Here is a 12,081-nt window from a genome sequence, read left to right on the forward strand (position 1 = left end):
GAGTAACAGTCTTAAACCTCGCCCATTTACCCTCGGCATCAGGTGGAGTGGGGGACGATGCCAACCCCAGCTGCAAGCGATGATGAAATTCTCGCTTGCAACTTTCATCAGCTAACTTAGACCAGGCCACTTTTGGTTAGAATGGGATCCTGGGTGTACACCCACCACCGGAGTGGAAGAATGGCAGGCGCATCTTACAGATGACTAGTCGATGGTCAGAGGGCAGATCAGCTCCACGGTAGGTCCTGGTGTCAAGGACATGGGCTCGCATCCGCTGGTCCGTCACTACGTAGTCCAGCAGATGTTCTTGCTTGGACCCGGCATGCATCCATGATGTTGTGTGGATGCGCCGATGCCGGAAGAGCGTGTTAGTAATTACAAGCCCATGGGCTGCACAAAAATCTAGCAGCCTCCTACCGTTATTATTGAGCTGATCTGGCCCATGCCTTCCAATCACTCCAGACCAGGTGCCAGCATCATGACCAACTCGGGCATTGAAGTCACCCAACAAGATGACTCTGTCCCGAGTGGCCACTTTAGCCAGCACCTGTGACAGGAGGTCATAGAAAGCGTCCGACTCATCGGCTTTGCCTGCATCCCTCCACAGATGTTCGTCTTCGGTGGGGGCATAAGTAACCACGACCACCACTCCTCGCCTCTGGTTGATGGGAAGGCGAGCCCAAAGTATCCTGGGGCTTACAGCTTCCCACACCTCACCGCCATGCTCCCACGCCCCCTTCATTCTTTTGTTCAGAAGAAGAGCCACACCCTGTTGTTTGGCAGTCTCCTGCCCCGAGTAGAGGACTGTCCACCCCTCATGGTGGCAGGAGCCAGAACCGGTCCACCGGACCTCCTGAATGCCACAGAGATCCAGGCGGTACCGGTCCAGCTCCCGACAGAGGAGTGGCAGCCTCTCCTCCGCAGTGAGCGTTCGAACATTCCACGTGGCCATCCACAATGGTTTTTCGTTGTTTCTGGAGGAGCCCCGAGGGTTAAAATTCAATCTCCTGGCTCCGCCAAATGGGGTTTGGCCAGGAGACGTCATAAAAGCCTGACCCCCCGGGGCCTCCGGCACAAGCTTATTAATTACAGGTTTATGTTTAATTCGTAGTTTAGTGGTGGTTAATTAAAGGTGGAGGGGTTACCAGCCCCTCGCACCCGTCCAGAGCCCCCGTTTAGCCACTGTGGTGGTCACAGACGCCATGAGGGGAGAGGCCAATGGGCATTGGCCCTCCCCCCACAGCACTGCCCACGACAGTGTTGCCCGTCCGGCACCGCGAGGAGGTAGGAGGTTGTTTTGCCGGACTACACACATACAGACACACGCACACAGACACACACACAGACACACAGACACACGCACACAGACACACGCACACAGACACACACACAGACACACACAGACACACACACACAGACACACACACACACACAGACAGACTCACACACAGACACACAGAGACACACATACACAGACACATACACAGACACACACAGACACACACACAGACACACACAGACACACACACACACACAGACACACACACACACACAGACAACAACAACAACCGCCATTCGCCACTAAGTGGCGGTGACGTCACCACGACGCTTGTGCCAGGCCATGTGCACCTTGAGGCCACGTGAAGTGTCGAACGCCCACTGGCAGGAGGTCACGGGGCAGACCCAGGTGCCACGGGTCGACTGACCGAGATGACCGAGATGACTGGCTGATGCACCACCTGTGCCCCCTACTGTACCAACTTGCTGTGCTTTTGCCACCCGTCGCTCCGCTCGTTGTTGTGAGCGTCGCTCCTCCGCCCTCCGTTGTTGTTGGAGGGCGACTGCCTCCAACTGCCCAGTAGCGTCCTTCACGAGCCTCCTCCACAGAGGCCGATCTTGACACCGCTGGTACCAGTCATCGGCAAATCCACTCAGCTCCACATCCTCCTGTATCACATCACTCCATCTCTTCTCTAGCCCGTGCCGCGCCCGTTTAGCCCCCTCGATCCGGCCGAACAAAAGCTGTTTAGGCATGCGGTGGCTGGGCATGCGGGCTACATGACCCAGCCAACGCAGCCTTGCCTGCCGGAGGAGCTCACTGATGGGACTTTGCCCAGATCTTTCAAGGACTTGTGAGCTCCTCACACAATCCAGCCTGGTTAAACCCAGGATGGATCGTAGGCAGGCCAGCCTAAATATTTCCAACCGGCGAAGATGCTCCACTAGGGGGGTCCACGTTTCGCAAGCGTAGAGAAGGGAGGGAATGACCGTGGCCGAGAAGACCTGAAGCTTCGTGCGGAGCGATAGACCAGGTAGCTTCCACACAGCGTTACGCAACCGATGAAAAGATATTGCCGCTCGACTGATTCGGAGTGAGACCTCTGCTGATAAACTGGAGCCGGTCATAAGCACACTGCCCAGGTATGGGAAACTCTCCACTCTCTCCACAACTACCCCATCACCAATTGGGAGTTGTGGGGGTGGAGTGTCCGATGGTACAAAATACCCAGGCAGGTGCTTAGTTTTGGTGGGGCTGATGGTAAGGCCCCACCTCTTAGTGGCACGCTCCAGTCTCAGCAGCAGCGTCTCCAACTCCTCTTCTGAATGAGCAGCTATTACCAAATCATCGGCATACATAACGTGGTTGACCAATAGGGAGCCATCCCTTGATCGCACCCGGGCGTCGATCAGCCTCCCATTATATCTGTACCAAATGGAAATTCCCCCGGTACAGCTATTGAAGGCTTCACGAACTACGCAGTCGAAATAGATGTTAAATAATGTGGGAGCCAGAGGACATCCCTGTCGCACCCCAAGGTGTACAGGGAAAGGCTCCGACTCCCGGCCACGTAGTTTTACCCGGGCCCGCTCACCATCATGAAGGTCCTTAATGATCGTGAGCAGAGGGTCAGGGACTCCGAAAGCACGAAGAACAACCCAGAGCCCAGTCCTACTGATGGTATCATAGGCCTTGACCAGGTCAATAAAGCAGAGATGTAGGTCTTTTTGGAATTTCCTACACCTTTGCTGTAGCAGACGGACAGAAAATATGGCATCTGTGCAGGACCGCCCTTTCCTGAAACCGCATTGGGGCTCCACAAGCCTCTCCTCAGCGTGCCTAGCAAGGCGATGTTGAATAATCCTTGCCAGGACCTTACCCGGCACACTGAGGAGTGAGATGCCCCTGTAGTTGTTACAGTCGGTACGGTCCCCCTTCTTAAAGAGGGGGACCACCAGGGCATCCTTCCAGTCCTGCGGAACCCGTCCAGTGGTCCAGACTGTTGTTATGATGTCATGTAGGGCAGTCTGTGCACAAACGCCACCCTCCCTCAGCATTTCGCTTGGGAGATCATCTCTGCCCGGTGCCTTCCCTGGTCTCAGACTCCGGATCGCCCTCAGTACTTCCTCAACAGCTGGCACCTCAGCCAGCCACTCACAGGGGGTGACTTCTTCCAATATTTGAGGCACCGCAGCCTCAGCAGGGTTATCCCCACTTTGTGCCATGATGTTTTCCTGGCTGAGAGATTTTCCCTCCCCCAGGACCTCACAGAAATGCTCAGCAAATCTGCAAACCTGTTCCTGGGGGTCGGAGATTGGATCACCGTTTTTTCCTCTAATGATGGTAATAGGTGTGGCGCTGCAGGTTACTTTTTTGATGGAGTTAAATAGTGATTTGTGATCGTGGGCCACTGAGGCAGACTCCATCTCCTCAGCAACCCGCGACCACCACCCATCCTTACAGCGCCTCACGGCTCTCTGAACCTCCGAGCGAAGGCTGCGGTAAACCTCCTCATTCTCTGACGTGGGATGCTGTAGGCGATGAGAGTGGGCCTGTCGCTTTTTCTCAATTAACCTGAACACCTCCTCCGTCAGCCAGGGTTTCTGTGGAGGTCTGGACCGCGTACCCAAAGCAGCCATTGCAGCTGCATGAGTCACAGTCTTAAACCTCGCCCATTTTCCCTCGACATCAGGTGGAGTGGGGGACGATGCCAACCCCACCTGCAAGCAATGATGAAATTCTCGCTTGCAACTTTCATCAGCTAACTTAGACCAGGCCACTTTTGGTTGGAATGGGATCCTGGGTGTACACCCACCACCGGAGTGGAAGAATGGCAGGCGCATCTTACAGATGACTAGTCGATGGTCAGAGGTCAGATCAGCTCCACGGTAGGTCCTGGTGTCAAGGACATCCGCTGGTCCGTCACTATGTAGTCCAGCAGATGTTCTTGCTTGGACCCGGCATGTATCCATGATGTTGTGTGGATGCGCCGATGCCGGAAGAGCGTGTTGGTAATTACAGCCTCCTACCGTTATTATTGAGCTGATCTGGCCCATGCCTTCCAATCACTCCAGACCAGGTGCCAGCATCATGACCAACTCGGGCATTGAAGTCACCCAACAAGATGACTCTGTCCCGAGTGGCCACTTTAGCCAGCACCTGTGACAGGAGGTCATAGAAAGCGTCTGACTCATCGGCTTTGCCTGCATCCCTCCACGGATGTTCGTCTTCGGTGGGGGCATAAGTAACCACGACCACCACTCCTCGCCTCTGGTTGATGGGAAGGCGAGCCCAAAGTATCCTGGGGCTTACAGCTTCCCACACCTCACCGCCACGCTCCCACGCCCCCTTCATTCTTTTGTTCAGAAGAAGAGCCACACCCTGTTGTTTGGCAGTCTCCTGCCCCGAGTAGAGGACTGTCCACCCCTCATGGTGGCAGGAGCCAGAACCGGTCCACCGGACCTCCTGAATGCCACAGAGATCCAGGCGGTACCGGTCCAGCTCCCGACAGAGGAGTGGCAGCCTCTCCTCCGCAGTGAGCGTTCGAACATTCCACGTGGCCATCCGCAATGGTTTTTCGTTGTTTCTGGAGGAGCCCCGAGGGTGAAAATTCAATCTCCTGGCTCCGCCAAATGGGGTTTGGCCAGGAGACGTCATAAAAGCCTGACCCCCCGGGGCCTCCGGCACAAGCTTATTAATTACAGGTTCATGTTTAATTCGTAGTTTAGTGGTGGTTAATTGAAGGTGGAGGGGTTACCAGCCCCTCGCACCCGTCCAGAGCCCCCGTTTAGCCACTGTGGTGGTCACAGACGCCATGAGGGGAGAGGCCAATGGGCATTGGCCCTCCCCCCACAACACTGCCCACGACAGTGTTGCCCGTCCGGCACCGCGAGGAGGTAGGAGGTTGTTTTGCCGGACACACAGACACACACACACATACACACACACACACAGACAACAACAACAACAACCGCCATTCGCCACTAAGTGGCGGTGACGTCACCACGACGCTTGTGCCAGGCCATGTGCACCCTGAGGCCACGTGAAGTGTCGAACGCCCGCTGGCAGGAGGTCACGGGGCAGACCCAGGTGCCACGGGTCGACTGACCGAGATGACCGAGATGACTGGCTGATCCACCACCTGTGCCCCCTACTGTGCCAACTTGCTGTGCTTTAGCCACCCGGCGCTCCGCTCGTTGTTGTGAGCGTCGCTCCTCCGCCCTCCGTTGTTGTTGGAGGGCGACTGCCTCCAACTGCCCAGTAGCGTCCTTCACGAGCCTCCTCCACTGAGGCCGATCTTGACACCGCTGGTACCAGTCATCGGCAAGTCCACTCAGCTCCACGTCCTCCTGTACCACATCACTCCATCTCTTCTCTAGCCCGTGCCGCGCCCGTTTAGCCCCCTCGATCCGGCCGAACAAAAGCTGTTTAGGCATGCGGTGGCTGGGCATGCGGGCTACATGACCCAGCCAACGCAGCCTTGCCTGCCGGAGGAGCTCACTGATGGGACTTTGCCCAGATCTTTCAAGGACTTGTGAGCTCCTCACACAATCCAGCCTGGTTAAACCCAGGATGGATCGTAGGCAGGCCAGCCTAAATGTTTCCAACCGGCGAAGATGCTCCACTAGGGGGGTCCACGTTTCGCAAGCGTAGAGAAGGGAGGGAATGACCGTGGCCGAGAAGACCTGAAGCTTCGTGCGGAGCGACAGACCAGGTAGCTTCCACACAGCGTTACGCAACCGATGAAAAGATATTGCCGCTCGACTGATTCGGAGTGAGACCTCTGCTGATAAACTGGAGCCGGTCATGAGCACACTGCCCAGGTATGGGAAACTCTCTACTCTCTCCACAACTGCCCCATCACCGATTGGGAGTTGTGGGGGCGGAGTGCCCGATGGTACAAAATACCCAGGCAGGTGCTTAGTTTTGGTGGGGCTGATGGTAAGGCCCCACCTCTTGGTGGCACACTCCAGTCTCAGCAGCAGCGTCTCCAACTCCTCTTCTGAATGAGCAGCTATTACCAAATCATCGGCATACATAACGTGGTTGACCAATAGGGAGCCATCCCTTGATCGCACCCGGGCGTCGATCAGCCTCCCATTATATCTGTACCAAATGGTAATTCCCCCGGTACAGCTTTTGAAGGCTTCACGAACTACGCAGTCGAAATAGATGTTAAATAATGTGGGAGCCAGAGGACATCCCTGTCGCACCCCAAGGTGTACAGGGAAAGGCTCCGACTCCCGGCCACGTAGTTTTACCCGGGCCCGCTCACCATCATGAAGGTCCTTAATGATCGTGAGCAGAGGGTCAGGGACTCCGAAAGCACGAAGAACAACCCAGAGCCCAGTCCTACTGATGGTATCATAGGCCTTGACCAGGTCAATAAAGCAGAGATGTGGGTCTTTTTGAAATTCCCTACACCTCTGCTGGAGCAGACGGACAGAAAATATGGCATCTGTGCAGGACCGCCCTTTCCTGAAACCGCATTGGGGCTCCGCAAGCCTCTCCTCAGCGTGCCTAGCAAGGCGATGTTGAATAATCCTTGCCAGGACCTTACCCGGCACACTGAGGAGTGAGATGCCCCTGTAGTTGTTACACAGACACACACACAGACACACACACAGACACACACACACAGACACACACACACAGACACACACACACAGACACACACAGACACACACACACAGACACAGACACACACACACAGACACACACACACAGACACACACAGACACACACACAGACACACACACAGACACACACACACAGACAAACGCACACAGACACACACACACACAGACACACACACACAGACACACACACACAAGACACATACACACAAGACACACAGACCCCCCTGAAAGCTTTAACAGACTGTTGGGACAAGTGCCAAGGGCTTCTAGCGAGTAACACCTGTGAAGGCCGGCACGGCACACGAGGGGGTCGGGTGGCCAACACCACTCCCGGCCACCTTTGTCTCCTCAATGTTGATGTTTGACCCCGCACTAGACACTCATTTGAGGTTGAGTAGACCTTGGGGAGGTCCAGAACCGGTTCAGATAGTTTTAACTGGTGTTGGTCCTGAGCGGGATTCGAACTCGGGTGGCTGAGGTTTTAGCTGCCAGCGCACTAACCGCTGGAAGCTTTAAATCGGCCCATCATTCCTCCGGGGTTGATCAAATACGTGCCACTTTGTGTGCAAGTCACGGGTCGTCGGCCTATGGAGAAACTCGCCCCCGCCACAGTAACGTGGAATATCCGCCACTGATTCAGGGCTGTCAACAGAAGATGGCCACTGACCCAATGCTCACGTGAGCTGGAAATCCCTCCGACTGTTGGACGCACGCACACACAGAGAGAGGCAGACACCAAACGAGGAGTGCCAGCAAGAGTCTGACTTGCGGATAATAATTTCCCTCTCGGGAAAAATCTGAATTGGTGATGGAAGCGTTTCGACGGGTCAAGCAGACTTTGATCGTTCGAATCATCGTGTCACGATCGAGCTGGCAGGGGCGTCCGCATCTCTGCTCGATGACGCTATTTCTCTCAAGGCCTGGAGTAGATCCACAACACTACCGGTACTCGTTTAAGGCTGAGTCGACCAAGGGGTGGCCCAGGACCGTTTTTGATAACACTCGCCACTGATTGTTTGACCCGTGAGGGGGGATCGAACTCGGGTGGCTGGGTTCGTAGCACAAAGGGTGCGCGAGGAGAGACACGGGGAGACAGAGACGAATGAGACAGTGGCATGGAGACAAAGAGACACGGGAAGACAGACAAAGAGGGACAACCACGGGCAGAGGGACAGTGAGGAAGACACAGACACTGGGAGACAGAGACGGGGAGAGAGACAGACACTGGGAGATAGACACGGGGAGAGAGATAGACACTGGGAGATAGACACGGGTAGAGAGACAGACACTGGGAGACATACACGGGGAGAGAGATAGACACTGGGAGATAGACACGGGGAGAGAGACAGACACTGGGAAATAGACACGGGGAGAGAGATAGACACTGGGAGATAGACACGGGGAGAGAGACAGACACTGGGAGATAGACACGGGGAGAGAGACAGACACTGGGAGACATACACGGGGAGAGAGATAGACACGGGGAGAGAGACAGACACGGGGAGAGAGACACTGAGAGACAGACACTGGGAGAGACACACACACTGGGAGACAGATACGGGGAGTGGGGAGAGAGAAACACCACTGGTGGAGATGTGTCAGTGTGTGTGTGTGGTGGACCTGTCGTGGACAGTGCTGTGGGGGGAGGGCCAATGCCGATTGGCCTCTCCCCTCATGGCGTCTGTGACCACCACAGTGGCTAAACGGAGGCTCTGGACGGGTGCGAGGGGCTGGTAACCCCTCCACCTTCAATTAATTACCACTAAACCACGACTTAAATATGTAACTAATAAGCTTATGCCGGAGGCCCCGGGGGGACAGGTGTCTATGACGTCTCCTGGCCAAACCCCAATTGGCGGAGCCAGGAGATTGAATCTTTACCCTCGGGGCTCCTCAGGAAACAACGAAAAGCCACTTTGTGTGGCCACGTGGAATGTTCGAACGCTCACTACAGAGGAGAGGCTGCCACTCCTCTTTCGGGAGTTGGACAGGTACCGCCTAGATTCAGGAGGTCCGGTGGACCGGTTCTGGCTCCTGCCACCATGAGGGGTGGACAGTCCTCTACTCGGGGAGACTGCCCAACAACAGGGCGTGGCTCTTCTTCTGAACAAAAGAATGAAGGGGGCGTGGGAGCGTGGCGGTGAGGTGTGGGAAGCTGTAAGCCCCAGGCTACTTTGGGCTCGCCTTCCCATCAACCGGAGGTGAGGAGTGGTGGTCGTGGTTATTTATGCCCCCACCGAAGACGAACATCCGTGGAGGGATGCAGGCAAAGCCGATGAGTCAAATGCCTTCTATGACCTCCTGTCACAGGTGCTGGCTAAAGTGACAACTCGGAATAGAGTCATCTTGTTGGGTGACTTCAATGCCCGAGTTGGTCATGATGCTGGCACCTGGTCTGGAGTGATTGGAGGGCATGGGCCAGATCAGCTCAATAACAACGGTAGGAGGCTGCTAGATTTTTGTGCAGCCCATGGGCTTGTAATTTCCAACACGCTCTTCTGGCATCGGCGCATCCACACAACATCATGGATGTGTAATAACAGCCATAGAGGGTTCACGTGGGGATTGGCTTGCCGGTCCTGCTTGTAGCCAATAAGGGTTGAGATAGGGACCATGGCCCAGGCGTGATCACGACATGTCATCAGGAGTGATTGGCCTAGCCATTCGGGGCCCCAGCTAATGGGGAGCCGGATGAGGGGCGTGGTCCCGGGATTGACAGGAAACCATCGAGAATGGTCGAAGCTGTCCATGAACGATTGGCTGGGGGGACCACGTGACGAAGGTATTAAGAGAGAGTGAGGGAGAACGATCGGGAGCAGACTGAAACTGACAAGAGCAGGGTCACGCGCGGACGGGGGCTCTGGGTGCCACGTGCGCGGTGGGGACTTAGTGCGAAGTCTGTCCTCTCTCCGTTATCTGCCAGCAACGGAGAGTGAGTGAGCAAAGTGTATTGTGGAGTGGAAATAAAAGGACTGATTCCGAAGCCGTCTCAAGAAAGATTATTACATTGGTGTCAGAAGTAATTCTGTGACTGTTTGGACGATCGTCAAGATGTCTAAGCACCCCAGAAAAAAGAACCTGCCCGTGCCTCTATCAGAGGAAGAGGTCGAGACGGATTAAGATGAGCTGTTGGGAGCTACAGCCCTTGTGCCGCCTGCTGATGACACTCGCCTCGACGCCTCTCAGCGTCGACCGGGGGAGGATGCGACCACCGCAGGACTGAGAGATGAATGGCGGCTGATGGCGGAGCAGATTGAGTCATTGCGCGCCATTCTGCTAAGCCTGGTGACCGCGGTGGCGTCCTCACCAGCCGTGGGTCGCCAGATCGCCGATCAGCTGGACGCCGCGGGAAGGGGTCCTGCTATGGAAGCGGGACCCGCCATTGCTCCTGCCACGCGGGAGGACGCCGTCGTCTTGGGTGGGGCGGCTGCGCCGGAGTCGTCGGCCGCCATTTTGGGCGCGCCTACCACCACGCGGCCGCCGGACGCCATTTTGTCTGCACCGAGTGGAGAGCGGGAACGGCGGCCGGAGACGCCCGCGGCACGCGCCTGCCACCGCGGACATCGCCTTCCACAAATAAAAGAATTTATCGCCGGGGGTGATTGGAGTGCTTTTACGTGGCGCTTCGAGTCAGCTTTTAGATCTGTCAACTGGACGGAGGAAGAAGCGCTGGGAGCGCTACCTACGCTGCTCAATGATGTGTCTCTGGGAGTCTTCCACTCCATCCCGGCGTCCAAGAAGAAGACACTGCGGGATGCTTTCACAGAGATGGCGGAATTTTACGACCCGCCGACATCGGCCACCAGAAAATTTATGTCGCATCGCCGAGCACCAGAGGAATCGCCGTTGGCCTATCGGGGGGCGTTGATGGCGATGGCCATGGCCGCCTACCCCGAATCAACGGCCGAGCATTTGGATCCGCTCATCCTTTCCCGCATGCTGGAGTTGTCTCAGGAACTCAACATCTCTCTACCAGTGTGCGGCCACGAACCGCTTTCATCGCGGTGGGTGGCGCGCTGCCTGGACGCTAAGTTTAATATCAAGCATTGGGACCAGATGGCGGCGTGGACGGGGAAACCCGAGATCGACGGGCCGCCTCTGGGGTGGTCTCCGCGACTGGTTGTCCACTGCTCCGACGACTCGGGCGACGACGACATGCTGGCTGCTGCTGTCCCGCATAGGATTCCGGGACGGCGGCTGCGCAACCAGCGGGGCGACTACACGGGCCGGCCGCGTGCGGGGGCCGGGTCGTCCGACCACCGGCCGACGTCGGCCGCGTGTTTCAAGTGCGGCAGACGGGGCCACTTCGCCCGTGACTGCCGCTGCCGACCTCTGCTGTCGCCTCCTCCGCCAAGGGGACCTCCATCTCTTCTACCTGCTGCGGAGCTGCAACAACCTCGGGCGAGTCGGCACAAATCGGACACCCGGCAGGTCGTGTCACATCACTCATCCACTCGCACTCATTCTTACACTCCTAAGGATAATTTTACTTCTCCTACTCCATTGACACGCTCTGCTACACAGTGGAAGAAATTGGCTCGCAGGATTGTGGCTGCGGCGTCGGGCTCGTCGACAGTACGAGGTACCATCGACGGCGTTGACGTCCGTATCTTGGTGGACACTGGCGCATCGGCTACCATCATTTCGGATGTTATTTTTCATTTGTTGTCCATTCCTGCGTCGCGGATACGCAAGGTTAATGATGCGTGTGTTGCCGCCAATGGGGGGAGCATGGGTATCTGCGGACAGGTGGATGTGAGCATCGCTATCGGAAATATTACCGCCGCAGGACCTGTGTTAATTTCTCGCTCGCTAGCTGTTCCATGCTTGTTGGGTACGGATTTCCTGCGCCGGATGCCGTTGAGAATACGGGTCGACCAGGACTGTTTGGAAATGCCGGGGGGTCGTAGGATGGCGTTCCTGCCTTCCCTGCTGGCCAAGGCGCCTACAGGTAACGCAGTTACTGCTGTAGTTGCGGCTACGGTGGAGGTTCCATCGGGAGCGCAAATGCTTATCCCGCTGCGTTACCGAAAACCACTTCAAATGGGAAGGGATGCGAATTCCGTATCGAAATCTTTTTCTTTGGCGGCGGCACAAACGATCGTGCGCCCAGGTCAGGCACCTTTCATACAGGTCTTGAATGGGGGACCTGACCGCGTTGTT

This window comes from Lampetra planeri, chromosome 1 (genome assembly GCF_965212315.1).
Source record: "Lampetra planeri chromosome 1, kcLamPlan1.2.h2, whole genome shotgun sequence".
Taxonomy (NCBI): domain Eukaryota; kingdom Metazoa; phylum Chordata; class Hyperoartia; order Petromyzontiformes; family Petromyzontidae; genus Lampetra; species Lampetra planeri.